The sequence below is a fragment of the Chinchilla lanigera genome, unplaced genomic scaffold (assembly GCF_000276665.1).
Source record: "Chinchilla lanigera isolate Chin_1 unplaced genomic scaffold, ChiLan1.0 scaffold00002, whole genome shotgun sequence".
In the NCBI taxonomy this organism is placed as follows: domain Eukaryota; kingdom Metazoa; phylum Chordata; class Mammalia; order Rodentia; family Chinchillidae; genus Chinchilla; species Chinchilla lanigera.
The window spans coordinates 1,991,401-2,019,275 of NW_004955403.1; the positions used below are offsets into that span (position 1 = coordinate 1,991,401).

Below are 27,875 nucleotides of genomic sequence, written 5' to 3' on the forward strand. Positions count from 1 at the left end.
AATTATTCCCTGAGTTATGTGGTCATTTCAACCTATTTAACAAGGAAAAATCACGGCAAGCACTTAGAGGTGCTTTATCTCTGAGAAAATCATCTATGTCCATTTTCCATTTTCTGTAACCTTTCCTGTTCCACTTGAACTGCTGATAAAGTATATAAGGCACATTCGGTGTGGAAGAGCAGGATAGGAGCACTGAAGGGTGTGGAAAGGAGAAGGTAAGAAAGGACAACCTACCGGAGCAGGGTTCAGGATGAGAGGTGTGAAGTGATGGGTTTCTGCCCAAATTAAAAATTCTACCTGGTCACCATGGAGATGAGCCAATGTGGCAAGGTATCTTGATGAGCCAAGACAGCCATGTGCCAAGCCCCGCCCTTCTCCTTCCCCGCCAGGTTACAACTTCCTACTTCCGTTTTACAACACCGTTTCCTTTCTCCCGCCCCCTGCCCAATCACCATCTGCCACGTCACGCAGGCAGCAAAGCCCACCCCCAGCCTGGCCCTTTGTAGCCATTGTTCTCCTCACCTGGCCCTCCGGAGGTCCTTCCATCTGTCTCCCTCTCTACAGCCTTGCTGTGCCTGCAATAAAGGTATTTTTAACTTTTTTTTTTTTTTACTCGCGCCAAAACCTCACAATAAGGAGCAAAGAGCTATCCAAGAACAGTATCTCAGTCACTTTCCTCATCAAGAGACACCAGATTGGACACCCACAATTTAAAGGGGAGAGGTTTACTTGCCCTCAAGGTTACAGTCCACGGCCGGCTGGCCCCATGGAAGAGCACCACGGCACAGGGACATCCATGAGGACAGCTGCCCACTCATGGTGGCCGGGAACAGAGAGAAGCCGGGAGCCCAGGAGGGAGAGAAATCCTTCCGGGTCACCTCCAGGAGCCTCCTCTCCCAAGCAGGCCCCACCTGCTGTCAGTCATCTCCCCAAAGCCCCTCCTCAGCACAGGCCCTGGCGGGACTCCTGTTCCTGATCTAGACCCGTAAGAGAGCTCAGGGAACTTTGTGAAGTGCCATTCTCATTGGTTCTCCAATTGTTTGACCTAACTTTTATTGCAATGGAGAATGTGCAAAATATCTGAGTTACTCAGAACCCTGACTTATCAATGTGAGTTGAGGAGGGTTTCGGAGTAGAAGAACTGCAGAGGAAACGCGAGGCCTTAATGACAGGGCTGTGCGTCCCTGTGCCGGAAGTGTTGTTTTCCTAGTGGGACAAAGTGAACCTCTGCTCGCAGAGCAGACAGGGCCTAGGGCCGGCGCACAGCTGCTTGGCTGTGTGAGCTTCGAGCTGTCCGTTTTGTGTGTAAAAACAGCCAAAGAAATGTGGCCTCTAGAAATCGATGTGGAATCCAATGCCTGTTTCAACTCTAGTTATGGGAAAGAAGAATATGTCTTCCCATACGGAACTAATGGCAGGAAAGTCTTTTATTGTCTAAAAGGGCAGTTATGCTCTTAAGAACTCATTCCTTCCTCGATCCCTTATGCGGTGCACGGCAGAGATTTAAAGGGGAATTCTTGAAAAATGTTTCTTCCACTGCCCCATTTTTGGAGCATTTCGGGATTTCTTCAACCTAGAAACCACCCTAGTGCTCCTGATATGCTGTGAACTGGTGTTGGATGGATAAGACACCACGCTGGTGAGGAGGAAGGAAAGAGACGCTGAGTCCGCTCATCCCAAGGGAGCGAGGGAGGGTCCCTGCGGTGGTTTGTGCCTAGATGTTCCCCAAAGCCTCATGCAGTCGTGGGGGCAGCTTCTAGGATTTTTGCTGGATCCACAGTCCATTGCTGGGATTATGGGTGTGCGTGCTACACCCACTCTGGAGTGGTCAGCCTGCATACGATATAAGGGAGGGAAAGAGGCTTGCTCACTCTTGCTACTCCTCCCTTTTGCTCTTGCTGCTTTTGCTGTCTTACGCCGCCAAGAACGTTCGCCCTCTGCCATGTGCCACTCTACCTTGGAGCCAGCCGAGTATGGACTGAAACCTCCACAAACCATGAGCTAAATAAACCTTTCCTTCCTTAATTCTAGGTGTCAGATATTTGGTTTCAGCAACGAGAGAAAGTGACCAAGACAGTCCTCCAAAGCAGTCCTCACCAGTCCTGGTTGCCCGCTGACACATAACCCTGAGAGATCATTCCCACTCAAGTGTACCTCACAGAATCTTACAATACCAAGAGGGAGATTCCAGCAATGAAGCATAGCACAGAGAGCAGAACGACACGCTGCAGCTGCAGGAAGGAAGGTCTTACATTATGCCATCATCCCTCCCGACCCTGGCAGCACGGTGTGGAGAAACAGCCTGTGTGGGTGAGAGAGTGCCAGTCTGCACCTCAGCCTGAGCCAGGCAGGCCCCAGCAAAACCTGGTCTCAGACAGACACTGCAGCCCCAGTACCACGCGTAAAGGCTTTGGGCCTCCTCTGGCTCAGCTGTGGCCTCAGGCTTTGCAGGCAGACTTCGTGGCTGGGCCACCCAGCGCTGCGCACTGCTCTGGGCTGACCCTGCAGCACTCTTGGACCGTGTTGCTTTCAGCAGAGACGGTCTGCAGCCCCACCCTGCACCAGCCCTGCAGCCTTGAGCTTGGGGCTGTCAGAACCTCCAGGTCGCTCCTATTGCCAGCCGACCCTGCAGCCGTGCATAGGGGATCCAGTCTTTGTGCCATTCGGTAGACTCCAGTTGCCCTGGGCTCTGGACTAGTTCTAGTGCCTGATGGGTCTCAGTGGCTCTGGACTTGTAACCCAGTTCAGCACCAGGCCAGCATGCACAACTAGGGCTAGGCTTGCTGTGGGCCCGGGGTTGGCTCCAGGAGCCCACCGGCTCTGGCACATACCCAGTGCCACGGAGGGAGAGCCCCATAGGCTTAGTCATCTGCCAGCACCTGGACCCTGTGCCCAGGAAAACCTCAGTGAATAGAAGGTTCAGGCCCACCCAGCCATAAGCCAGGCCCTCTGCTCAAGACACCAGGTGGGCACCACAGAATCCAAAACCACAGCTCTAGACCAGGCCCTCAGACCCAGGCTCCCAGACCAGCCCATCTCCCAGGTGCCAGGTTAGCCCTCGTGGTCTCGGCCTCTGGGCCAGCACTTGTACACTCAGATGAGTAGACACAGGGTCCAGGTCAGGCCAGAGGCTGCAGGCACCAATGCCAGGCCCAACATTAGGGTAGCTACAGGCTCTGGGCCAGTCTCTGTGGCCTCAGGCTCCATGGGACCCAGGGCTCAGAGCTGCTCCAGCAGACCGAGGGCCCAGGCCCACCCCGATATAGATGTTGGTGCCAGGTCAGACCCCATGGGCCCAGGTTCTAAGACCATCCTTTCATACTCAGGCTCCAGGCTCACCCCATGGACATGGGCTCCAGTTCATTGCAATGATCCCAAGCTGCAGGTCTCCCCTGGTGCCAGGCCAGGCTTCATGACTCAGGCTCTAAGTCCATCCCAGAACCTGGTATGGCCATGAATACTCGGCAGCCTTGTGGACTCAGGCACCAGGCTCACCACCTACTGACTCAGGCCCTAGGCTACCCACACACACAATCAGTAGGGTTGCCCCATGGGTCTAGGGTCAGGCCAATCCACAGACCCAGGCATCAGACAGGTCTGCCACCTGCTGACGAGACCCCAGGCCAGTCTGTCCAGGGACTCCGGAAGCAAGTTTGCCCTTTGAGCCCAGCAGATGGCCTGCCCAGACTCTTTAGAAAGGGGAGCTAACGGGATTCCTAGACAAAGTCAGTCTGTAACTAGAACAAGCCCTACTGTGTTAAAAGTGTATCCATCAACTTAAGGAACAAAAAACCACAAAAAACCAAGTCGACATAACATCACAAAGAGAACACAGTGATCTGGTTGGGGACACCAAAGCAATGGAGATACATGGGTTCCTGCCAAAGAATTCAAAAATATTTTTAAAAGGAAGCCTCTTGAAATTGAAGAAAATAGAGAAGCAATTCAATGATATCAAGAAGACAATACATCTCCAGGATGAAAAAATTAAAGATATTGAAATTATAGAAAAAAATCAAACAAATTGTGAAGCTTGAAAAGACAAGTGAAATGGAAAATGCAGCAGAGAACATCAGCAACAGAATTGCTCTGGCTGAAGAGAGAATCTGTGGGCTGGAAGGCAGACAATTTGAAAATATAGTCAGGTGGAAAAATAATGGAGAAAGCTTCTGGATGTCCGGGGCAGCATCAAATGAGCAAATATTTGAGCTACAGGAATTTGTGAAGGATAAAGGAGTAAAAAGATGGAAATAACAGCAGAAAACTGCCTAGATTTAGAGAAAGAAATATTTACATATAGGAAGGTCAAAGACAAATAGATACATACAGATCACTCAATGCAATGGGAGCAGAATGTATCTCCTCAGCACATTCAGAATTAAATCTAGGAAAAATCTCATGTTAATCTGTTAGGCCACAAAATAAATCTTAATGAATTTAAGAAGATGAAAATAATATCAAATATATAATTTTTTACCACAGTGCTATGAAACTAGAAACCAATGACAGGAGGAACTGCAGAAAACTCACAAATATATGGAAATTAAACAGTATACTCCAGAATGATCACAAGGTAAATGAAAAAATTAAAATACAACTTTTAAAAAATATTTTTAAGACAAATCAAAATGAAAAAAAGCCACAATGCACCAAAATTTATCCGATGCATCAAAATTAGTTTTTTTTTTTTAATTTTTTCTCCGGTACCGGGAACCGAACTCACGACCTTGCGCTTGCCAGGCATGCCCTTTTGCTGCTGAGCTAAATCCCCAGCCCCTTAAAATTAGTTTTAAGAGGAAATTTGGTAGCAATAAAGGCCTACATCAAAAAGGAAGGTCACCAATAGCAAACTCGAGTCCAAAGCAATCAGATAAAGAAGAACAAACTATGCCCAAAGTTACCATAAGGAAAGAAATAATAAAGATTAGTGCAGAAATAAATGAAATAGAGACTAATAGCACTAGAGATAATCAGTGAACCTATCGGTTGGTTTTTTGAAAAGATAAACAACAAAACTTGAGATTACAACAAATCCAGAAAACTCAGACAAATAGAAATGAAAGCGGAGCTATTACACCTGGTAACACAGAAGTACAAACGATGATAAGATTGTGAACAATGTACACATCAACCAGTTGGACACCCCAGAGGATGGACAAATCCCTAGATATGTATAACCTACTAAGATTAAAATATGAAGATGTAAAAATGTGAGCAGCCCAATCAGGAGCAGAGATGCAATCAGTAATAAAAATGCCTCCCATCCATGAAAAGCCCAGAACTTCACAGGTTCACTGCTTGATTTTATTAGACATTTAGGAAAGGAACAGACATGAATGCTTCTCAAACCCCTCAAAATTTTGAAAAAGAAGGAAAACTTACTTCCAAGTTGATTTAATGAGGCTGGTATTACTCTGAGTATACAGCCAGAGATGCCACAAGAAAATAAAAAAGAGGCCAATGTCCCTGATGAACCTAGATGCAAAAATCAATGAAATATTGCCAGCAGATTTCAACAGCACATTAACAGGGTCATTTACAAGGATCGACTGGGATTTATGTCAGGGATGCAAGAATATTGCAACATGTGGAAAGCTACAAATGTGATACACCACGCTAACAGAAGGAAGGACAAAAACCACCTGACTGCCTTAATAAGTACACAGAAAGCCCTGGGCAAAAGTGCTTACTAATCCATAAATAGTTAGGTTCAGCATCACTTCATGATAAAAAAAAAAACCTCTGACAAATTAGATATAGGGGGAAGGCACCTCCACATAACAAAGGTCATATGACAAATTCTCAACTAACACCTTACTCTGTGGTGAAAGCTGGAAGATTTTCTGTATATCAGTAACAAAGCAAAAAAGCTCAATCTCACTACTACTGTTCCAAATATTACTGGAAATGCTCACCAGAGAAATTAGACAAGAGAAAAAAAAAAGCAGGCATCTAAATAGACCTTCAAAATCAAGTAAGACCAGTGCTGCTCATCCCAGTGGTTGGTGTTTAGTGTAAAGTGATTTCTATTGCATTTGAAGTGTCCCAAGCTGCTCCAAGCTCTGTATTTCCAGAAATGTCTCTGAGATGACAGCCATATGAACTGCTGTCACGTAGCTTTCACAGGTCTTACCAGTGCACCTACTAAAACTAACTCCCCCAAGTTTTATGCCATGATGTAACTAGTATAGAGGACCTGCATAATATTTGATAGAATCATAGGACTATCATGGATTTTTTATCTTAAATTATGAGAAAGAAGGGAGAACAGATGTAATTCTGAGTGAAGTGGTCAAGTGTGCAAATAGACTGAGTGGACAAAGTAAATTTTCTCTGACTTTTTCTGCTAATTTGAACAGAAAGAGGGAGCTATTTGCCATTTCAGAAGAAATCACACTTGTGGTAATTGATGGAACCATATCTGGAACCAGAGTCTTATTACTCTTGCTCTATTCCTTCACACGCTTGTCACACCTTTATTTCTCCACCCGTCAGCCTGGACAGTGAGATGGGGATGTTATAGGAAGGACCGACCTTGCACCATTTCACTTCCATGATGCCACTATTCTTAGTGATTTTGCATGTTATTTATCTTCTGTGACTTGCTTTTTTGGTAGACAGGAGAACCTCCAGGAGCACCTGAGAAATTATTATTATCATATCTTTCATAGTGTTATGGCTTAGATCTAGAATGTCTGCCGAAAGTCTTGCATATTCAGGGAGGAGAACTCTGGAAGGCTATCGGATGGGGAAGGCGAGGGCGCTGCGCTCACCAGAGGCTTCATCCCTTGATGAGTTCATGGATAAACGTGCTAATAGGAGTGAGGCCCCACGGGGAGAGGCATGTTACTGAGGGCGTACCTCTGGGGGGGCGTGTCTCCCTCCTTCCCTTCCTCCTGTCCTGGCTCCTTCCTTCTCTGTCTGCTTCCTGTCTGCCATAAGGTGAGCAGCTTTCCTCTGCCAGGCTCTTCCCCCACGGTGTTTCTGTTTTGGAGCCAGCTGACCAAGGACAGAAAGCCCACATGACACCTCTTCTCCTTTGAGTTATGGGTACTGGGTATCTCTTCTGGCGATTGGAAAGCTGACTAATGCACATGGATTGTATTACTGTCTTCTTGGTTGCTGAGACATATGTTCCAACCAGACACCAAGGACTGGAAAAATAACTAACTATAGAATGAGTTTGAGACCCCACTGTTTCCATTCTAATTTTGAAACACAACAATTTTGTAACAGATCCCTATGAACTTCCCTGCGATCTACAGGATTTATTTGTGTTTTGTACCTCCAGGAATTATTATCTTGGATTCAGTGCTTACTAATCCATAAATAGTTATGTCCTTAACCTTGTAAGTGGCTATGTGTCCTCTGGGACAAAGCAAGCAGGTATTTCCGACAGAGTTCCTGGCTTCCCCTTCATTTATGCACCTGTACGTCTATGAACGCACGGAGGTACTGGAACTGGGATAAAGATCATGACTTGGGTCTTGGTGTTCACGTCCTGTGTCTGTCTCCCAGGACTAGAATGTGTTCAGTTGTACACATCAGGTAGGTTGTTAGGGGGTTGCTCATTTAGAAACTGTCACTCCACGATCACCTATTGGCTCAGGACCTGGAGCTGCAGACCACTGTGCTGACTGTCCTTGCTGCCCACTATGACAGTCATGCTCATTTTATTTCAGGCAGTTAAGTCCTGTCATAGTCACTTTCTCATCACTGAACCAAAATACCCAACACCCACAACTTCAAGGAAGAGAGATTTATTTTGGCTCCTGGCTGCAGTCCATGGTCCGCTGGCTCCAAGGCAGAAACAGCGTGGTGAAAAGGCGTGGGCAGAGTGCAGCTGCTCATCTCATGGTGGCCAAGAGGCACAGAGAGAAGGGAGGATCCGGGAACAAGCATATGCCCTTCCAGGTCTCACCCCAGTGACTGCCTCTGCCCAGGCCACCCATGACACCTTTAACCAACTCATGGATGGGTGAATCCACTTATGAGTACAGTGTCCCTCCATCCAGTCACCTCCTCCACACACACGAGAGTCTGAGTACCTTTTAGACCTACCCGTAACAGGTGCCTCTGACTGATCTTTGCCTCACTGGGATTCTGGTACATGACTGCAACCTCAGGGTCCATGTCTGTGGCACCTTCTTTCACTGGTACCCAGAGCATAGCCTTTGATGCAGCACTCCCCCAACAGCTTTCTCAGGTGTCTGGTGGGTCTTTAGGGGCCATGGTTAGAGGATGCCTAAGAGGAGCATGTGTGAAAAATGTACTCTGAAGTTTCTGTTGCGGGTGTGTTCTCTCAATCCCATACGAGGAAATTTCTGCCACTTTATCTTCGTATGGTATGCAGGCAACTACTGAGGTCATTTCAGCTAAGCAGCTGAGCAAAAAGCTGTAACTACTTCCATCTACTCTAGCTAGCATATGAGAACAGAAGCTTTTATATTTATAATTTGTATATTAATATTCATATATATGGATATGTAGGTTTATATTTATATATACTTATATTCATGTGTAATATATTGATAATTTTAGCTCAATCGAAAAATTATATTTTCGTATCCTTAATCCTCTGCAAATGTATTATATTGTTGACATAAACTAGTCATAGTTTGTATTTGGCTACAGAGCACTCTAGGGGCTGCCTGAGGGTGGAGACTTAGAGATGCCAAGGGTGGGGGAAGTAAGCGTGAGCAGAGCTGGTGGTCCTGGGCCGCACAGTTGTCTCCCAGGAAAGCTACAGCCCTCCGCCAGGCAGAAGAGGCTGTGCAGGTGCAGGGCGAGGCTGCCTCTCCTGGCCAGGGAGGCTGAGCGAGGTGGCACGTGCAGCTCCTTGGGACCCTCTGGGTGCTCCAAACGTCTCTGGTTTAATTGTTCGCGCTCTGCTTCTCACTCATCAGAGTCCTTGCTTTCATGAAGGAAATTGGTTAAGGCTTTGACTATGGAATGACCTCTGAGTACAGCAGCCTGTTTAACTGAACCTTGTGTTTGACTTTCCTCCCTTCCGCTTCAACCTTTCACCTACCGTAGGTGAGGGCTTCTTTTAAAACACAGAAATCCCCTTGTTTCAGTTTGTGCCTTAGGCTGATAATTTAAAACTTTGAGATTTCACTCTAAAATATATACCTTTATAAAATATCTATAAAAGTATATAATTTATAGCTCTCCAGTGCTGTTAGGCTACTCCAAACTTATGAACCTTTTAGTCTATGTACGGTGCTCTGTAGCCATGGCCTTGTTTCCTCCACAGATTTGTACGAGATGATTTCATAATATGTCACCACCACATGCTGTCTCTTGCCAGAATCCCTGCTCTTCATACAAGAAGTTTTCCTTGTCTTCTGTCCCAATTTGGTTAGCTAACCAACCCGGATTTCTATTTATCAACCACATGTTGTCCACCACCATCTCAAATATCTTCCTGTTTGTATGTGCACCTACCCCTGAAAAAATAGTCTTCATGTTCTTAGATACAAGACAGAAATGGACCTGCCTGCTATTCTCCAGAAAAGTGTTCATTTCAAAGGTTTTTGATAACTCACTGCCATGAGTTTCAGAGATGTCGTAGCCAGGAGAAAACCAGCCAGAGAACTGGCATGTACACTTGGGACACCTCTGCCACAGGGTGCTATGAGCTGCTGGCCTCGCCCCTGCTGTGTGTCCAGGGACGGCTCCTGCTCCCACTGACCACTGTGTTAGCCCAGGTTTAGCACTACGAGCCCCAAGCCAAATCCAGGATGGGAGAGCCGTTGGTGCTCACCTGTGTCCACCGCATAGATGCAAGGAGGTTTGAAATTAAGTTTCAGACATTTTCATTTTCCCATTTTAACTTCCACCTGGGTCCACAGGGAGGAAGATGGCCCAAGCTACTGGGGTGGGAGGACAAGGGTTCGGATATAGAATATTTCCCCCCCAGCTTCATATGTGCACACATGCACACATGCGTGTATACATAAATAAGAGTTTTCCTGCAGTATGTTAGCAAACGGAGTGTGTCAATAGCAACATTAATGTTAGGACGTGAGGGGAGAGATACACATGCAAAAGCTGCCCTCTCCTTTCTTCCTACCTGGTGAGGGCTCCATGCAGACAGTTCCTCCTTGGCGTGAGCTGGTTTCCTTTTTGTCTTCTCCCATTAACGTCGCTTGTGGAAGATTTACCTCCTTATGCCCTTAGAACATTATTACTTTTAGAGCAAGTGGCTTATTTTTAGAGGACATTCACTGGAGTGAACTCAGGAGGACAAACTTTCAGACTCGTCGGTATGAGTAGGAGCAGTGACCAGCTCAGCTGTTCTTCATACCGACCTGGGGAAGAAACCACCCTGTGTTTTGCAAGACCTATGTTCTCTTCATTCTTAGTGCAGAGGTAGAAGTATTTCCAGGTTCCCTTCAAGCTAGACAGGGCTCCTTGAGTAAGTTCCGGCCAGTGCAATGTGGACCAAAGCTGTGCTCACCACCTTAACTGACTGCACCGTGCGGGTCCTCTTTTGGCCGTCTGTTTGAAAGCCGGGAGGTTGAGGTTGGAAGAGTCAACCTTTTCCGGTGTGCAAAGAGGCAGCAGGACCAGTGACCGGAGACACTGCAGCTCCCTGCGCTTTCAGATCAGTGGCTTGGAGTCCTGTCCTAAGACCATCTGCCTGTTCTCAGTTCCTGTGTTCCTCAGACTTTTGTAGCTTCTAATATTATCCTGCTCGATTGTACAATGCATTCTTTAAACCTTGTGTGATTATTATTAGTTTTTCCCCCTTTTTTCTCCTCTCTGAAGTTTAGATATTTTTCAACTTCTAAAATCTCTGGATTTTGGTACCAGATGATTACTTCCCACTCCTGGACGTCCCAGTGTCATGAATGGAAGTGGAATCCGGGAACCCTTATAGCTGAGGACAGACCTAAGCAGCAAAGTGCTGCTGCAGCAGTAACACAGGGTGATTCAGGAAAAAGTTTCCATTTTTATCACTTTGCAATATGACCAATGTGACATAAACTTCATAATGAAATTACAGAATAGTTCTCTTCTAGGAATATATTTTCTATCAAAACTTCTTAAAATCCCTGCTTAACAAAAGCCAGAGCAAATGCTTCTGCGTGAAAACGTGATTTAAAATCACAAGATGGAATTATCGTGATATTTCACCTGCTTATGTGCTTCAGCCCCCGTAAATAAAGCTGATTTTTAAATCTTGCCAGTTCTTATCATACTTTTTAATCTCTTTAGTGTTGGACACATTCATCTATTAAATTGGGATGCATTTAAACTTTTTATTTCTTAGGAGCACCAGGAACGGATAGGAGGAGCTACCTTCTCTCTCTTTCTGTTTGTGATGCCCTGTCACACAGAAAGTGTCTTTTCTTGAAGGAAGAGAGAAAAATCTCCACAAGATCCGTACATTGAACAGTTTCCTGAATGCGTACTATATGCAAGGGCTGTTTGTAAATTAATATTTTTCTTTTCAGAGGACAATTGATCATGGAAGCCTGGTTCCCTTTGCCCCCCTACCTCCCCCCTTTGTGCCGATGACAGCTATACCTGCATAAAGACTTAACACAGTTAGGTAACGGGTTGACTCCTACAATTTAATCTCTCACTTAGCCTGAAAGATCCTGAATGCTGCTTACTTCTCAACGCAGAGAGGGTTCAGTAAGCAGCCTTGCGTATATACTATATTTCATAATATGCATAATATATATCAAATATCTGTTAAAACTGCTAATATGTAACATATGTTTGCTAAATAGAATATTTCTACACAATTTTTAGCAATAAATCCTTCATATTTCTTTGTACCTTTCACTTAGCAGGAAAGACAAAATAGGTTGCAAGAACACTAGAGTTTTTTGCTAAGAGAGTACCTTTTCAATAAAAAGATATGATGACAACCTCATAATATAAAAAGCTTTGACTACCAATTTGAGTGAGTAAAATCCTCTTTGTTTATTCAATGGTGCTTGAGATTTACATACATCAGTGAGAAACTTTTACACTCTAGGCTCCATATCACATCACGCATTCCTCATGTGGACTTAACACACTAAATTAATACATAAGGTGACAGTTGAGCATGGTCCACCAGGGAGGTTAAGGACATGTTTTCCTGGAACTGTTGGAAATGTCTATGCACTTAGCACTATGCAATCCTCAAATCAGGTACTCTGTGGATGTGCTTTGGGGTGGAATGGAAATGTGGGAAAAGTACGGTTTGAATGAATATTTAACTTTGTCTCTTGGCATTCTTAGCTTTAAAATTCCTACATTAAAACATGAAATAAGATTCCATTTGAAAATATGTTTATATAACTTGCGGTGAGCTGATAAGGTTAAAGGAAGAGCTCAGCTACTGTGCTTGATCTAACTCTTCAGGCTAGCACATTGTATAACATGTAACACACGCACTGTGGCCTGAGGACATATAATAATTCATCCTGTACTATCTTTTATTCTCTTGTGAATTTATGGAAAAAAAGTTTGAAGCTATGAGGAAAGCCATATCTATTTATAAGTGAGATCCATTTGAAAGGACAGGAACCTCGTATTACTTTGGTTTTGCTTGTACGGCCTTCAGTTTTTAGCTAGAAGCTGCCCCAAATGTAAAAATAAACAGCCTTTGTCTAGCAAAATTCCTTAACTGTTTATTTGAATCTTACCTTTAACAAAGCTCAACATTGACCAATGCCATTTAGTTAAATAAGAAATAGGAGAGAAATTTGCACTTGTCTCTGAAATAATGAAGACAGTAAGCATAGTTCTTTGTAAAAACTGATTCTAGCCACTCTTTTATGAGATTAGTCCAGTGCCAAACTTGCATTCACCAGAGGAGCACAGTTATTGGTCATTATTTGCAAATCAGGGAACTTTAGGGAAAAAGAAGAAGATTGAGTGAAAGAGGTTAGTGTGTAGACTCTGTGAAAGGTGTTTCTTGGCACCTTGGAATTCTCCTTAGGTGATAACAGAGGTTTAACACCAATGTGTAATTTTCCAAGTAAAATGTTTATCCTTTTCCCATGGGTTGTCTTATACCATTTTGCTTTATAGAATCTTGTCTGTAGGAAATCTAGCCTTTGGAAGCACCATCTTTCTTATAAGCAATTCTACTGTGTAAGAAGGTTTTACAAATCTGAATGCATTTAATATTTCTTCATTTGGTTTTCAATATAGGTGATCCCAACCACAGTGATTTTTTGTTTCTTTGTTTGTTTGGTTACTGGATATTGGACCTATGGCCTTCACACTGACATCCTCAGACCCCAAGTGGGTTGAAACACTATTACACGAAGTCCTTGGTTTCACTCATGCCATGGTTGGCACTCCGTGGCTGGTCTCCATTCCACTGATCGGGCAGCTGGCATAGGAGGCTGAGTCAGCACTGCCTCCTGCACTTTCCCTACTAGTGTTCCATGTCACCAATGCAGTCCACCCACACTCGAGCACTGATTTCAAGCCATAGAAAACATGGCTGGAAACCACAGCACAGTGGTCAAAGTCTGTATCTAATGGGCTGCATGGCTACTGCCAGGGCCACAGGTCGGACACCTGCTGCCCAGAGCTGTGGCGTCACATGGGCAGAGTACACCCGTGCATGTGGCATCCCACAGTTTTCCTTTGCAGGGGTTTGTTGGTACAGGAGGTGACTTCCCCCTAAGCCAGGCGGCACCTGAGCCTGAGGACATCTGTCCCATGACATCTGTCACGAGATAACATCTCGCGGGGGACCCTGCCTTGAGTGTCTGGGTACAAAATTAAGGTGCAATGCCTCGGGGCACAGTGTCTCCTGCAGAGTAACACTGAAGTGAGTGACCTATTTCGGAAGGGACTGCACCAACCTTTTGTTGCTCTCAGGACAAAGAACTGCACGCTGAGCGCCTCGTGTTGCGATCCTGTTCTAGACGAGGCCACCCGCTCACCTCACAGACGACGTGGGTGGCTTCCCACACACAGTGGTGACTGCAGATGGGGATGGAGGTAGGAATAAATGTCTCGTTCTGATAGGCAAGACTTTTCTTTATGACCCAGGAAAAGAGAAAAGAAAGTATCACCTTCCTGCTGCCTGGGGCCAGAGGTGTCCAGCCAGCCAGCTCCTCACCTAGGCTCAGCTTTGACTCCTGAGCCCTTGCAGGAAACCCTGCCTGCAGGACTGGCGGGACTGGGCAGGCGGAGACACGAGGCTGGTGTCGGTCCAGACCTCAGGCTCGGGGCTTCCTCAGCATCTCCAGTTCCTTACACAAAGAGACCAGAGCAGCCCTTGCAGCGGCCGATGCCCCAGTGCTGTTAGAAGGCAGCCAGGGCAGGCACGTGCAGTGTTAAGACCTACCAGACAAGAATACGAGGTAGTGCAATTATTTTCAGATACTCTCAAGCAGGTCCAGGCAAGTTCTAGGTCCTTAGTGGGTCCCTTTTTAGAATAAAGGTTGGTTGCATTGCAATGTTATGCTTAATTTGCCATTGTTGTATGAAGTTGGCAGAATTTCTCAAAATTGTACCACTTAAAAATTCGACTAAGTGAAATGTAAAAACATTAAATCTGTGTTGAATCATCTAGAGTACAAAATGTACTCCAAAGACTTAGGAATGAGTGGAAGTGAAGGAGAAGGCACATTGTCATTTCTGATGAAACTGAGAGGCTGTAAAATTCATTCTCTTCCTGATTTTGGACAAAAATTAAAGACTCGAGGGGCAACATCTAGAAGCAATTGTCTAAAATGTATTTGTTGAAATTGAAAATTCTTGAAAATTTAAGTACAATATCTTTAAGAAATGGAAAGATTGTAAAGAGATTTAATATATTGATTTCCCCCTTACTACTTGTAAATGAGGTGACATTGGTTAAGAGCCTCGTCCTTCCTTCCTGAAGACTAAGCTGTCAGGGCCCAGAGGCAAGGCAAGCTGGCGGCCTGCAGTCTGACGGTGTTCACACGCGCAGGGTAGAGTGGCCCTTCCTGCCGATTTGAGTTGAAGCACCTCTTGCTCGTGGTGCGAAGGAGGCGGCTAGGGCTGCGGGCACAGGCTGTTGGAGGGTTGTGGACATTGGATAGACCTCAGTGGGCACACGAGGCTCTGTCCTTGTGCCAGGCCCAGTGGTGTGATGAGCGCAGGTATGACACCTAGCACCTGACGCCTGTGCTTCAGAACGTCTTCACAGTATAATGGTTTTCAGCAGCGGGACTTCTAGGACCTCTGTGTGGGCCAGGACAGGGAGACCCAGGCAGCGACCCAAGTCTGATCCGCTACCCTGCAGACAGATGAATTTTAGCTGCTTTTCTTGAGCCTGAACTAAAAATTTGGCCCTTTCTTTGTCTCGTCTTCTTTTTCTCCATCTTGTTTGTCCTGATACTTTGCTTTGGTTGCTGTAATGTGACTAATGGATTTGGAGTCACTTTATTTTTCTCTGCATTGTCAATATTTATTACATTTTCACCTGAATTGCAATGAAATCTTCAAATCTATTTGATAAAAATATTGAGAGGCCTCTATGCATGGTTCAATTGATGTTCACTTTAAACCAGAATTACTGTTCACGTATCTAAAGGAATGAAAACTTCTGTCAGACGTTGGTGGAAAGTGTTAGACAAGAGAACTAGATAAAGACTTTATAATTTTTATCAATATTATTGAGGGCATTTGAACACAGAATATAGGGCCAGGGATATAGCTCAGTGGCATAAACATCTGCCTGGCAAGGTCCTGAGTTTGATTTCTGGTACTAAAAGAGAAAAAAAAAAGAAAACAATATAATTAATGGCCCCAAATGTCTAATATTCATGCCAGTCGTAATATACACTATCCTATGGAAATTTCAATAGCAGAAAGGCTTCATGAAGAGATCTTATTCTCATGCATGTAAGTTAGGATTTTGATAGAAAGACATCAAGGAAGGAAAAGAGTAGGAGTAAACATTTGTAATGAATTCCTTTGTAATTTAGTGTGTCTGTTTTATTTTGTTTCTCCTATTTTTTGCATGGATTTCTTCTTTCTTTGGACCTAACTGATGTTTCTGTCTCCATGGAAAGCACACCAAGGACCAGAGCCAGAGCTAAGGAGCTGACCTTGGACTCTGAGGCAAAGCTTCACCGTTTCTTGTAAGGCACTGAAATGGTAGGAAACTTTCATTTTCCTCCGTAAAACCTTGGGATTTTATCGGGCTCCTAGCAGAAGCCACTGAGACAGTGGGGATTTCAGGGTGCACGGTGGCAAAGCGTGGGACTAAGTTCTCTGAGATCAGCTGTCTTTCCGATGCCATGGCTGTTCTCACACAGGTACTGTAGGGAAGACATAGGTGATGGTTATAGACTCACAGGTGAGTCATTGATTCGACTGGTGTTGAGTTCTTTGTATTGGCTTCCGTCACACCAGAAAGGCCATGTTCTGGGTCTCTTCCTTGAGAAATTCGCCTCCGAAATTACAGCTGAGACTCACATGCAGCTGACATGTGGAACCCATCGAGGCACACAGACAGTGGACGGCGCAGAGCTCGGGCTTTTTCTGCCCAAGGAGACGAAGGAAAAACACTGACATATTCTTTTTTTCATCACCCATGTAAACTAGAAATACACAGTTGGCCACACTGCCCCAAAGGGTGCCAATGGATGGTTTCTGTGTACCCAGCTTGGTAGAAATCAGGAGGGAGGTGGAGGATTTCCCACTGGAGGGTGAGTGAATGACGTCGTGTGGTACAGGACTTCAGTGGTATTGCTGCTGGGGTCCCGGCCCCACCCTCTATTGATGCCATAGTGGCCTTATGGATCAGCCTCCTTTGGGTGCTATCACAAGCTCAGGAGCCCAAGAGCACCCCACTTCAGTAGCTCTGGAGGGCAAGACCTGAAATGAGCCAACTGGCCTAAAGTCAAGGTGCTCGAGGGCTAGGCTTTCCAGGGGCTTCCGGAGAATCTTCGCCTGCCTTTGTCACTGTGTAGGTTCTGCCTTCGTCCCTGAGCCACAACTCCTGTCTTTCAAGCCTGTGTGGCCAGTCTAGTGTTTCTCCAGCACCACCAGGACACCGATGCCCCTCCCTCCTCTTCCACTTGGGAAGTCCTCGCGATTCTACTGCACCCCTAAGTGACCCAAGGTGATCTTCCTAGTTTAAAGTGAGTTGATTGGCCACCTTCGTTCCACCTACATTCCTAACTGCCCTGTGCCAAGGAACACGCTGTGGGTTCTGGAGTGTAGGACACTGCGGCTTTGGGTAGCTGTGGTTCTATCAGCCTTACCCGCAGCTGTTACTGGGCTGGGCTGACAGTGCTCTGAGCACTTTCACTCTCAGACACATGTGCACAGACACAGGCCGAGAAGACTGCATGAGGACTGCACAGCTCTCTATGGGAAACCCAGAGCTGCTCCATACTGCAGATGCACCCGGTTGCTCTCACCCCAATGTTGGTGTCTCCTGTTAGACCTTTGTGTCTCAATCTTGGCCTTAGCACCACTGTATCTGTGTGTGTGTGTGTGTGTGTGTGTGTGTCCCCACTGTTCCGTGCATCGTAGGACGGTGAGCGGCTCCTTGGCCTCCCCCCCCTCAATGCCAGCAGCATCCCCAATTTCCCTCCGGGTGAGACACTAAACATTCACTTGCATGTCCCCAAGTGTCCCCTGGGTTCCAAATCACCTCAGATCAGAAACCACTCCTGGGGCTGCGAACCTCTTCCGAGGAGAAGCACAGCTTTCTGTTCCCAGAGTCTGGTACCCTGCATGGAATGGGTCTCTGGGAGATTTTAGCTGAAGGACTAAATAACTGGAAATCATAAGTGTAATCATTACTACTGTGGAAACAGAAGACTCAGTTCTACAGTGGAGGGTTGAAATCTAGCAGGAGAGAAGCTAAGTGCTGCAGGATATGTCCTGTACTGTGCTGAGTTCGAGGAAGCACAGCTCTTGACCTGGCAAACTCCTTGTCCATGACCACACTCTGTCAACCGCTGATTGGTCTTGGTCCAATGTCCTATCTGCATATTCAGCCTCGGGGCTGGGACTTCCCAGAGGCCTGAGTGGGAGGGGCCAGGCCTCTAGTCCAGTGTTTTAGAGAGCCCTGTGCCATGCGACACAGTATGCATACGGAACAGAACAGGTGACACATTTGTTAGATTCTTGGGCAGCTTTGATGGTAGAGAGGTTAGACTCATTGTCAGAGTGGTTCAAGAACAGGTGCCCAGAGAGGGCACAGCAGGACCCTTGGGCAGAAACGTCTGTTTTCATCACCCCACAGAAGAGCTTCCCTCTTCCCTGGCCCTGTGCCCCTGAGATGAAGGATGATCCTCCCAAACGCACGCTGCTGGGTTCGTGGAGCTCCTTCTGTCAGGTGACACGAATGCAAAGATCCTTGTTTACGGAACACGAATTTGTTTTCTCCTCTCTGTGTTCCAATTCATGGTTCCCACAGCACTCATCAAGAGGCACAGACTCAGTAACGCTTGGATGTGGAAAGATTTTGCCATAAAAACAGCTCTTCGGTTTGTGTGCATAAATATAATACATAGATGCAGCATACGATGACATGCGTTTGTTCTCCTTATTGGCAATTAGATGAACTGAACGTTAGAATCTATGGATAGACTTATTAACACATTTAGTAAGATTTCATTATATTTTAATGGTTGCTGAATGCAGTGCCAGGGTTGAACCCAGGGCCTTCGCACTGAGCTACATGCCTGGCCCTGTTTTTATTTTTTATTTCAAGGAAGGGCTTTGCTAAGTCCCTAGGTTTCCCAGGCTGGGCCGGAATTTACTGTCCTCCTGTCTCAGCCTCTCAGAGTGCTGAGCTTGCAGGAATGGGCATTAAAAACAAATACAAGTGTTTATGTTTACAGTGCAACAGAATAGAGAGTCTAGAAGTAAATCTATACGCGGTCAGCGACTGATTTCTGATAGAAGTGCTCCCAACGTCCATTGGGAAAGTGCGGTCTTTTCAACAAGTGGGGTGGGGAAAATTGGATCTGCACATGCAAAGCATGAAACTCGATGCCTGTCTCACTACGCACAAAAATCAAGTCAAAATACACGGGTGACTCAAATAGGAGATCCCAAACTCTGAAGTTACTGGAAGAAAACTTAGGAAAACTCCTTTACGACATTGAAATTGGCAAGCACTTTTTGAATAAGGCCCCCAAAATATAGGCAGCAGAAATGAAAACAGAATGGGATTGCATCAAACAGAAAAGCTTCTGTACAGCACAGCAAACAATCACCAGGGTAAGGGGCAGCCCCCGGGGGGAAATACAGACCGTTCCTCTGACAGGGGCAAAAATCCAAGACACATAGGAAAACTCAGTAGCCAGAGACCAAGTGACCAGACTTAAACACGGGCATCGAACTAACAGACGCTTCCCCGGAGAAGTCGCAGAAACAGACCCAGGTGTGTGACAAGCATTCAGCGGTGTCCAGCACTGGGAAAGTCAGTGAAGAGCGCGGCGAGGCGCCCGTCACCACACTGGGCACCGCACAGGACCAAGCCGCACTCGGGACGGCTGCCGTGAAAATGGCAGTGGAGGGCCGGCACTGGCGAGGATGTGGAGGGGCCCTTCGCACCAGGGGAGGAGCGTGAGTCATACAGTCCATGTGGACAACAGCATGGAGAGCTCTAAAAACATTAAAAACAGAACAACATCGTGATCCAGAAATCCCACTTCAGAACACACCCAGAGGAAACTAAATGAGTATGTGGAAGACACATCCACATTCCCATGTTTTCACAGCAATGCTTACAATAGCTAACAAATGGTTACCACCCAAATGTTTATCAAAGGATGAAAGGATAAAAAAAATGTGGTATACACACACAGTGGAGTACTACTCAGCCATGAAAATGGATGGAATCTTGTCAAAGTGACAAATGCGTGGAACTTGAGGTCACTATACAAAGTGAAGTAAGCCAGGCACAGGGAAAACAAAATGTGTGCTCTCACTCCTGTGTGGGACCTAAAAATGCTGACTTCCTAGGAGCTGAGAGCAGGAGGGGCTGGGAGGTGCAGAGGGTGGGACTGGCTTGCACTTAGGGAGAAATGAGTTCTGGTGTCACTCCTACACTAGGGTGAGGGTAGATAAAGATAATGTACTGTGTATTTCAGAAAATCTTGAAGAACAGCTTTTGACAGTCAAATGCTTGAAGTGATCATGAAAAATGATATTTCAGCTGTGCCTGGTAGCACACACCTGTAACCCCAGCAGTCTGGCCAGCTGAGGCAGGAGAATGGTAAGTTAGACCCTAGCCTGGGCAGTTTAGCAACTTTCTAAGAGTTCTGAAGAGTTTTTAAAAGGCTAGGAATGTAACTCAGTGCAAAGGCCTGTGCCCAGCCCGGTCCTTGGGAGGAAAATGCGGGGGTGCAGAGCCAGCCGCTCCTCTCAACGCCACTCTGCAGAAACACCAGGCATTGCTGCACACCTGTGTGCACACACCTGTGCATACACATGAGTGTGACACGTGCACAGGCATGCGTGTGCTGGCACACGAGTGAGTAATTGGAAGTGGGTACTCTCCCAGCCCCACGAAGAGCAAAGCATGGCGATCTTCCACGGGGCTTTTATTGGAGAACTAAAGTGTAGTCAATTGTTTTAAATAAACACAACTGGCTAAGTCAGGGTGGGGGTTAATGTCCTGTATTCTTTAAGGAATGAATCAATTCCTAGTAACAATTAGTGCCATTAGGCATTGTAAAGAAGATCTGTCCCCTTCTTGCTCATTAAGTGAGGAATTTATTTGCTCTGTACTGCCCTGGCTCTTGCAGTTTGAGTGTGGGCTTTGGGGAGCGCAGTGGTTGTAATGATTGGCTCTGACCGCAAACTGCTGGGGTTAAAAGCTTGGCTCTGTCACCAGCTACATACGTGACCTTGAGCAAAACACCTAACTTCACAGCCTCAGCTTTCTTAGCTAAGAAACGGGAATAATAATAGTTCTTGGCTCAGATGGTTATAGGGTTAAATGGCTTACTGCACATTTTTTAAAACTTAGAATGATTGTGAATAGGTATTATGAGTACATTTAGCTATTACCTCCTAATGAATATTGATTTGAGACTTTTAATAGTCAATCATTGAGATTCCAAATGCTTAGTATGTTACTATTTAGTAACAAACGTTTAAGGTATTAGGTGAAGCAAGTTATTGTAAAATGGTTCACTTGGGTCAATCAATAGTTACCTAAATGTGTCTGAGTAATTTTATTTATGTACGCAAGAGTCAATTAAATTTGCCAACATTTTCAAATGGTGTCCTTTTGTGGTCTCCTGTGAGCACCCTGAAACCAGGGAGTGGGACTCAGATGTGTTGGATTCTCCCGGAAGACACGTGGGCGTGGGGCCTGCGCCGCCTCACTCTGTTGAGTTCCTGGAGAGAGCGACCTCACGAGACACGAGATTGACAGACGAGAGAGCGACCGCCGAGTTCTCAGAGATCTGTGCTTTCAGTGCGGGGGGCGGGACACACACATCCAACCACTCGGCTTCTGAGTTCCTATAGGCTTTTTCTTTGCCCATGTAGGACTGATGAAGTTCTCTAACAGGGCTGCTCGCAGCTGTTATTTGGTGTAAATTTGGTAGCTTTATAACACCAGCTACCCAGTCATTAAATATATGAAACTCTTTCCTATTGGGTTTTATAGTATAAGTAAACGCAGCAATCAAAGGCAGGAAAATAGCATTTCCTATAAGCCCGGAGTTCCTCCAAAGCAGGGGCAGCAGGTGGAGGGCAGGTGTCACCCCACAGGTGACGCTTTGACACATCAGCTGTGCCAGCCGGGAAGAGGTGGGGAAGAATTCCCCCAGGCCTCACTGTGAACAGAAAGACACACACCTGCTCTCCTAAGCTCTCTGCAGTGCTCCTGAGCACACGGGGGTTCCCGCGTGGACTCACACACATCTCTGGGAGCCGCCGCGTTCAGAAGGGAAAACGGCACTAAAATAATATTACCCATCTTAAAATCTAACATAATTGCTTCTCTTCCTGAACTTGTGTCAGATGCTCAAGGCGATGCTGATACACATATTTTGCTCTCTTGCTGGAAGGTGTAAGTCCCAAGGGGCGCATCTTGTGAAACTCAGAAAGTGCTCAACATATCACCAACCTCCTCCTTGGTTCACCGGCTCTGCGATGTGCGGATGCGGGGAGTGCAAGCCCCAGTGTAAGTCTAGCCGCCGAAGGAGCGCAAAACGCTGCTTGCAAACTCGTGGCAAGCGCGGGATGTTATTCGATTTCCTTCTGTAAGTCATTCAGTTTGGACAACATGGACTCCGATATAATAAATGGAGTATTACATGCTATTTATTTTCCCAGTAATAGCAACACTTCTCACACTAAATGTTAGTATGGTCTTTATTACCATTTCTAGGATATTTTGCATTGCATATGTCTAGGGTTTATGTGATTCTTTAAAATGATTTTAATAACATTTCAGCTGCAAAGAACTCAAAACCAGAAGGTAGTAAAGTTTTATAAACACAAGCAGAACTTTCTCTTGCCTTGGGGTATGGGTACTGAGTATCTTCAATAAGATGTCTGCGGTGGCCCAATATTTACTTCCTATGACTATTTAGAGTACAATTTTGACTTCTGAATTTATATATAATGCATACTTTCATCAAAATGCATCTTGCAAGAGTTATACCTTAATCACAATTATTTCTTTTCTGTGAAGACAAATATAAGTTGAAGATCTCCATGTAATGCACCACAAATTATAGTGAATTTTATATTAACCATTGATAAACACTCAACCAGAAAAATACTCTCACTTTCAACAGGCCGTCTAAATGGTATTTCAGAATTGTTGAAGTATTCAAGGTGGCTTCTACCTTCACTGGTGCATAGTAAACATGTATTATTTCTCTGACATTTCTGCCAAAATTTTAAACAGAATGGTCCTGTTGCGGTACTCAGGTAAACAAAGTGTTGTCATCTAGTTTTAACAGAGCTAGAGCCTGAGAAAATATAGCTCATAATCCCACTAGATGCAGCTCCAGCGCTGTGAAAGACAACCCCAGCTTCCGTGAGATTTCCGACCACCTGGATTGCAGATGCATTAGCCTTCATCGCTTACCCCTCGGTGAACATTAACTAACCCACACAAAAGGAGCCACTGGCCAGAAAACTGCTCCCGTTTCTAAGCCTCAGGGAAGTCCTCTGAAGAAACCTGCACCCTGAAGGTGTAAGAGATAGGTGAACTGAAGGGAGGGTGTCCAACACTGTTTACACGCAGAAGCAGGACGCACTGACGTCTGCGTAGCTGGTGGAGGTGGTCGGTGGCGTGTGGGATTTTAACCTCACCATGGCTTATGTAGCAGGCCCGTGGCCTACAGAAGACATCTGTACCAGAGGTTACGCTTGAGGCAGGTAATTGTCTACAGAGGCTGTTTTGTGCCTCACTTGGGGCTGGGATCAGAAGCGAGGGGTTAGGAGGTGCACTTCAGAGGCAATGATGTTATTGAGCAGCGGCAATCTGCTGCCACAGGTGGGCTAATAAACACCAGACCACGTGACCGGGCACCACCCAGAGGCGTGGGCTTTGATAATAAAGATAAGATGATGCTGCGATAAGCCCAGGGCCATTTTTGCTTCCTTCTTATTTATTGCCAGCTTTTATTGCTACCAAGAAGTCAAGGTGCTGTGACAAAGCAGCTAATTATCAGTTAATTATGAACCTGGGAAGACAAGGAATGCAGACTTCTGAAGCTTTCCATAAAAGAAGAGAAGAGGTTGCTTTAGACTTTGGACGGCCCACATAACTTCTTCCAGGGCTCGGTTGCAATAATTACTAATAAAATAAATAGATGGCTAACCAGTCCACTGATAATTAACTGATCTTTTCTGCTGAGCGCTGAGAACCAGGGCGGCCTGCGGAGGGACAGGGTGCCCCCAGCCAGGCTTTGCGACATGAAATGTTTACGGGACACGATTGCACCCTGCGGGCTCCATCCCCGGCGCGAGCTGCCAGAGATGTTTTTCAGTGCCTATGTCTTCCAGTGAAATTTAAATCTATAATTTAAATAATCTGAATGTTTGAACCCTATCTGCTGAGTAAACACACAAAGGAAGTCTTTGGACCTGTAATCACCAAGTTCTCAACAGGGCGGCCTTCTCCCGGCCAGACAACTGCAAACAATTAGGGAAATTAGTGGCTCCAGCCTCACCAGCAGGCTTCATGGTTGTTTATAATTTAATCGAAGAAAATGTCAAAACAGTCAAGGGTTGAAAGAAACAAGATGCATTTTTGAGATGAAATTAAAACTGCCAGGCTGCAATATTGGGGGATGTTTGTTTAATAGCGTGTGATCCAGAACATGGATCTGATTTTCGGGAATTTATGATAATCTGCATTTTGGTTTTGGTGTTGTGTCCTGAGAAAGAGGTGTGTTGGCTTGATTGTATTTTTTCCTCAAAAGGTAGCTTTCTTTGACCATCAGACAGCATCAAAATGATTCTTCTTTCAAAAGCCACCGCATTCCTCAGGAACCCGCTGTATGGAAAGGCTTCTCTCCCGTTGCTTAAAAATTAATTCTCTCTCTCAGCTTCCCAGCCCCTCAGCAGTCTGTACCAGCTCAGGATAAATCTGATTTGCTTGTTTCTCTTTTTTTTTCCCCCTTAACAAATATTTATGGATTTATTTTGAAAGGTAATAATACTCTTTAATTTGATTTTTGCAATTAGCCCTTCATTTGATTTTAGAACTGACGATTTTAGTAATGGGCGATGTTTGAGTGGGCTCTCTCATAGAGGAGTTTCTTAGCCAGACCAGAAAGAGAAGTCACACTTGGTGGGCCTAAGGGCCCAAAGCAGACTTTTGGAATCAAATGAAAATCCATGGAGGGTCACAGTGACATCTCTAAACATGAAGCAGTTGTTGGGTGCTTGGCTGGGAGCTCCTAGGAAATGTGAAGGGGTGCATTGGAGACAGTCAGAAATGGGTGCGAAAGCCAAGGTCACCCCCTCTGGGCGTTTGGGAACCACCCAGGGCTCCGGTCGGGCCTGGAGTGTGTGCTGCGCATCTCCTGTTTGTGGAAGGGCGGGGGCGCGATTTTACAAGGGCCACAACGGCACGCTGAGGTCAGGCTGCAGACAGAGGTACACAAGAAAGGGAGAACTGGGCACTCCCGAGGGGACTGCCCACCAGGCTGGAAGGACAGCTATGGCGCCGGTGTGCTCCCAGGCCCGGCGGTCCACGCGTGAGTGGCTGGGGGGAGTGAGACGGTGTTCAGGGCGCAGGCGGCACCGGAGGCCCTGCACGCTCACACGGCAGGGGTGCTGTTCACCCAGCAGCCGGGCACCTGCACAGCACCTTCCTCTGCCAGGCACAGCTCAGGCAGGGCAGGCTGGGGTGCCGATAAAACAAGGCACTGTGACAGACCCTGCCAGGGGCACAGTTTGACCACGTGGAAGGCAGGTTCTCCTCTCTCTGTTGCAGTGTGATCCCAGGACCTTTGCCCTGAGCTCCATCCCCAACCCCTTATTTCTTCCTCGGAGACAGATTTTGCAGGGTGGGAAGACCTCTTGGAAGGCGCTTGTGAGCTGATGCTCAGGGTAGGAAAGGACGTGGGGCTGGGGGTGCTCGGACGGAGCGCACTTGCTGTGCATGCCTGAGGCACTGCATTTGATCTCAGCACCACAAAAACAAAACACCCGCAAACACATAGCCAGGCAGCAGTCACGGGTGGGAGTGACCCGGGGAGGAGCGCAGGCGCAGCGCCCACAGCCGGCCAGAGGCGGCTGTGACCCGGCCGTGGGAATGGCAGCGGGGAGCGGAGCACCCTGGAGCTTGGGTGGCGTGCTCCGTCAGCGGGGCGTCCGGAACCCGCGCGGTGCGCCCTGTGCCTCCACTGGCCAGCCTTCCGGGTTGGTGCCTTCCCGACTTGAGCCAGCCCCTCCTACCGTCGACTTGCCCGGCCCTGCGAGCTTCTGCTCACTTTCTGGAGACCCCTACCCTGCCCTGGGAACCGGCCCAGGGCCGGGGGCTGGACGCTGGATGACGACAGACCCACGGCCACCCGGGCACAGGCGAGCGCCTGACAAGTTAGGGTTAGGCCAGAAGCGTCCGGCCGAGCTGCCAGCTGCCTGCTCCAGGTGCATCAAGCAGAGCGGGCTAAGCCGGGCAGGGCCCGCAGGCTGCCCAGCCCCAGATCAGCAGTCATCGCCGCATGACTGAAACTTCTTAGCACTACAGGGGGAGCCGTGCACAGTGGTGGGCAGGGCAGTGACTGCTGCGTGGGGACCGCTCGGCCAGCTGGCTCTGTTGTCCAGGGTGCAGCCGTTTGCTCTGCAGAACTCAGCTTTTGAATACCTGTATAGTGATTGTTTTTCAATGCTTTAAATGCTTTGCAAAGACAGATAAGCAATAAACAAAAGCTGGCGTGGTGGCGCACGCCTGTAATCCCAGCACCTGGGAGACTGAGGCAAGAGGATCACTGTGAGTTCGAGGGCAGCCTGGGCTACAAAGTGAGTTCAAAGCCAGCCTGAACTGCATAGGGAGACCCTATCTCAAAAAACCAAAAATACATAAATAAGAGCTCATCAACACAATTGCATGTTATATATCCATAAAGATGGTGGTTATTAGTGCTGTATAACATTTAAGAATTGCTGATACATACTCTCTAATGAATGAGATGGGTTTTTTTAAGTAAACGTTTATGTTTCTCAAGGGCTTTACAATTTATAGCAATTCTAACAGGTAAATAATAGCATTGCCTCCGCTTTACAAACTTGTTAATCACCTGGCCAAGTTCACACAGCTGGGGAGGAGTCCTCGCCTTGAATAGGTATTTGCTGTCACAGGTAGCGCGGCTGGAGAAAAAGGGAAGGGGTGAGGGTCACACTTCCCTATGTCGGGGAAATGTTGCCAGCTTGGAAACTTCAACAACCCGGGCAACTTTTATCCTAATAGTAAGGTGATCCTTAAACAAAAATCACCAGCCTTCCTATATTCCAAAAAAGAAAGAAAGTGCAATCATGGGATGCAGTGTGAAAGCCTTGCTTCTCTGTTTTTCTCCGGTACTGGGAACCGAACTCACGACCTTGCGCTTGCCAGGCAGGCTCTTTGCCGCTGAGCTAAATCCCCAGCCCCAGCCTTGCTTTTCAACCTGCAACCTAAAATATGAAATGAAAATCAAGCCAGGGACCCTAAAGGAAGTGGGCAGCTTGGCTTCGAGGTTTTGTGAAGTTTTGTGTCTGGAGTTGAAGCTCTTGGCTGTCAGAGGAGGAGGGGCCGGAGAACCAAGAGTCCTCCTGAGCATTTTCATTCACCCGTGAGGAAAAAACTAATGAAAGAGCTTCTGTGCTATAATGTAATGACTGAAAATGGTATCATGGAACACTCTCCTTTAAAGTACATTTTTAAACCCTCAGAGTGGACTTTTACCGTGTTCGCAATTATTCTGGAATGGCTCCATTACCCATAGAAAGAACTTTGGGAAGAGTTGTTTAAGTTTCACTGAATTTCATTGTTTTCTGTTTTGCAAGTGGTACGAGATGATTTGCCTCATTTTGCCTAATCCAATTTCCTACTTACCCATTTGCTCTTTGACATCCATCACTGTGTTAGGCTGAACTGGCATAAATAATAGAGAAAAAGGGAAATTATTTCAGTACTGGATTCAGAGGCTTCTAGAATGTAGAGTGATTATTTTTGTGGGGCGTTAGGGCAGCTTGTGTCCCGGGAGCTCTATCTGGCTCATTCTCAGATACCCACGCACAGTCTCAGTCGGGCGAGAAGCACCCTGTGCGGGCAGGAAACTGCTCTCCTCACAAAGACCGAGCAATCTCACCACCCCACTTATCTCTACAGTGCACATTGCAGTGTCACTCGTGTGGAGACAGAATGTCCTTCTGTGATTGGAGGTCTTTGTTCTGAAGATTTCCAGCCGCTCCATGAAGCGAATGCCATGGTGATCTATAGAAGACGT

At 46.5% G+C, this 27,875-nt stretch overlaps 1 long non-coding RNA gene across 2 annotated transcripts; it reads left to right on the plus strand.

Moving 5' to 3' along the window:
* Positions 1-497: 497 nt before the first annotated feature.
* LOC102010965 lies at positions 498-27,875 on the plus strand. Of its 2 annotated transcripts, none has more exons than XR_259135.1 (3): positions 498-586; positions 16,011-16,095; positions 27,758-27,875. It is a non-coding gene; the product is annotated as an uncharacterized LOC102010965 (long non-coding RNA). The 2 variants fall into 2 exon arrangements; XR_001233151.1 differs by lacking the exon at positions 27,758-27,875 and adding an exon at positions 20,058-20,149.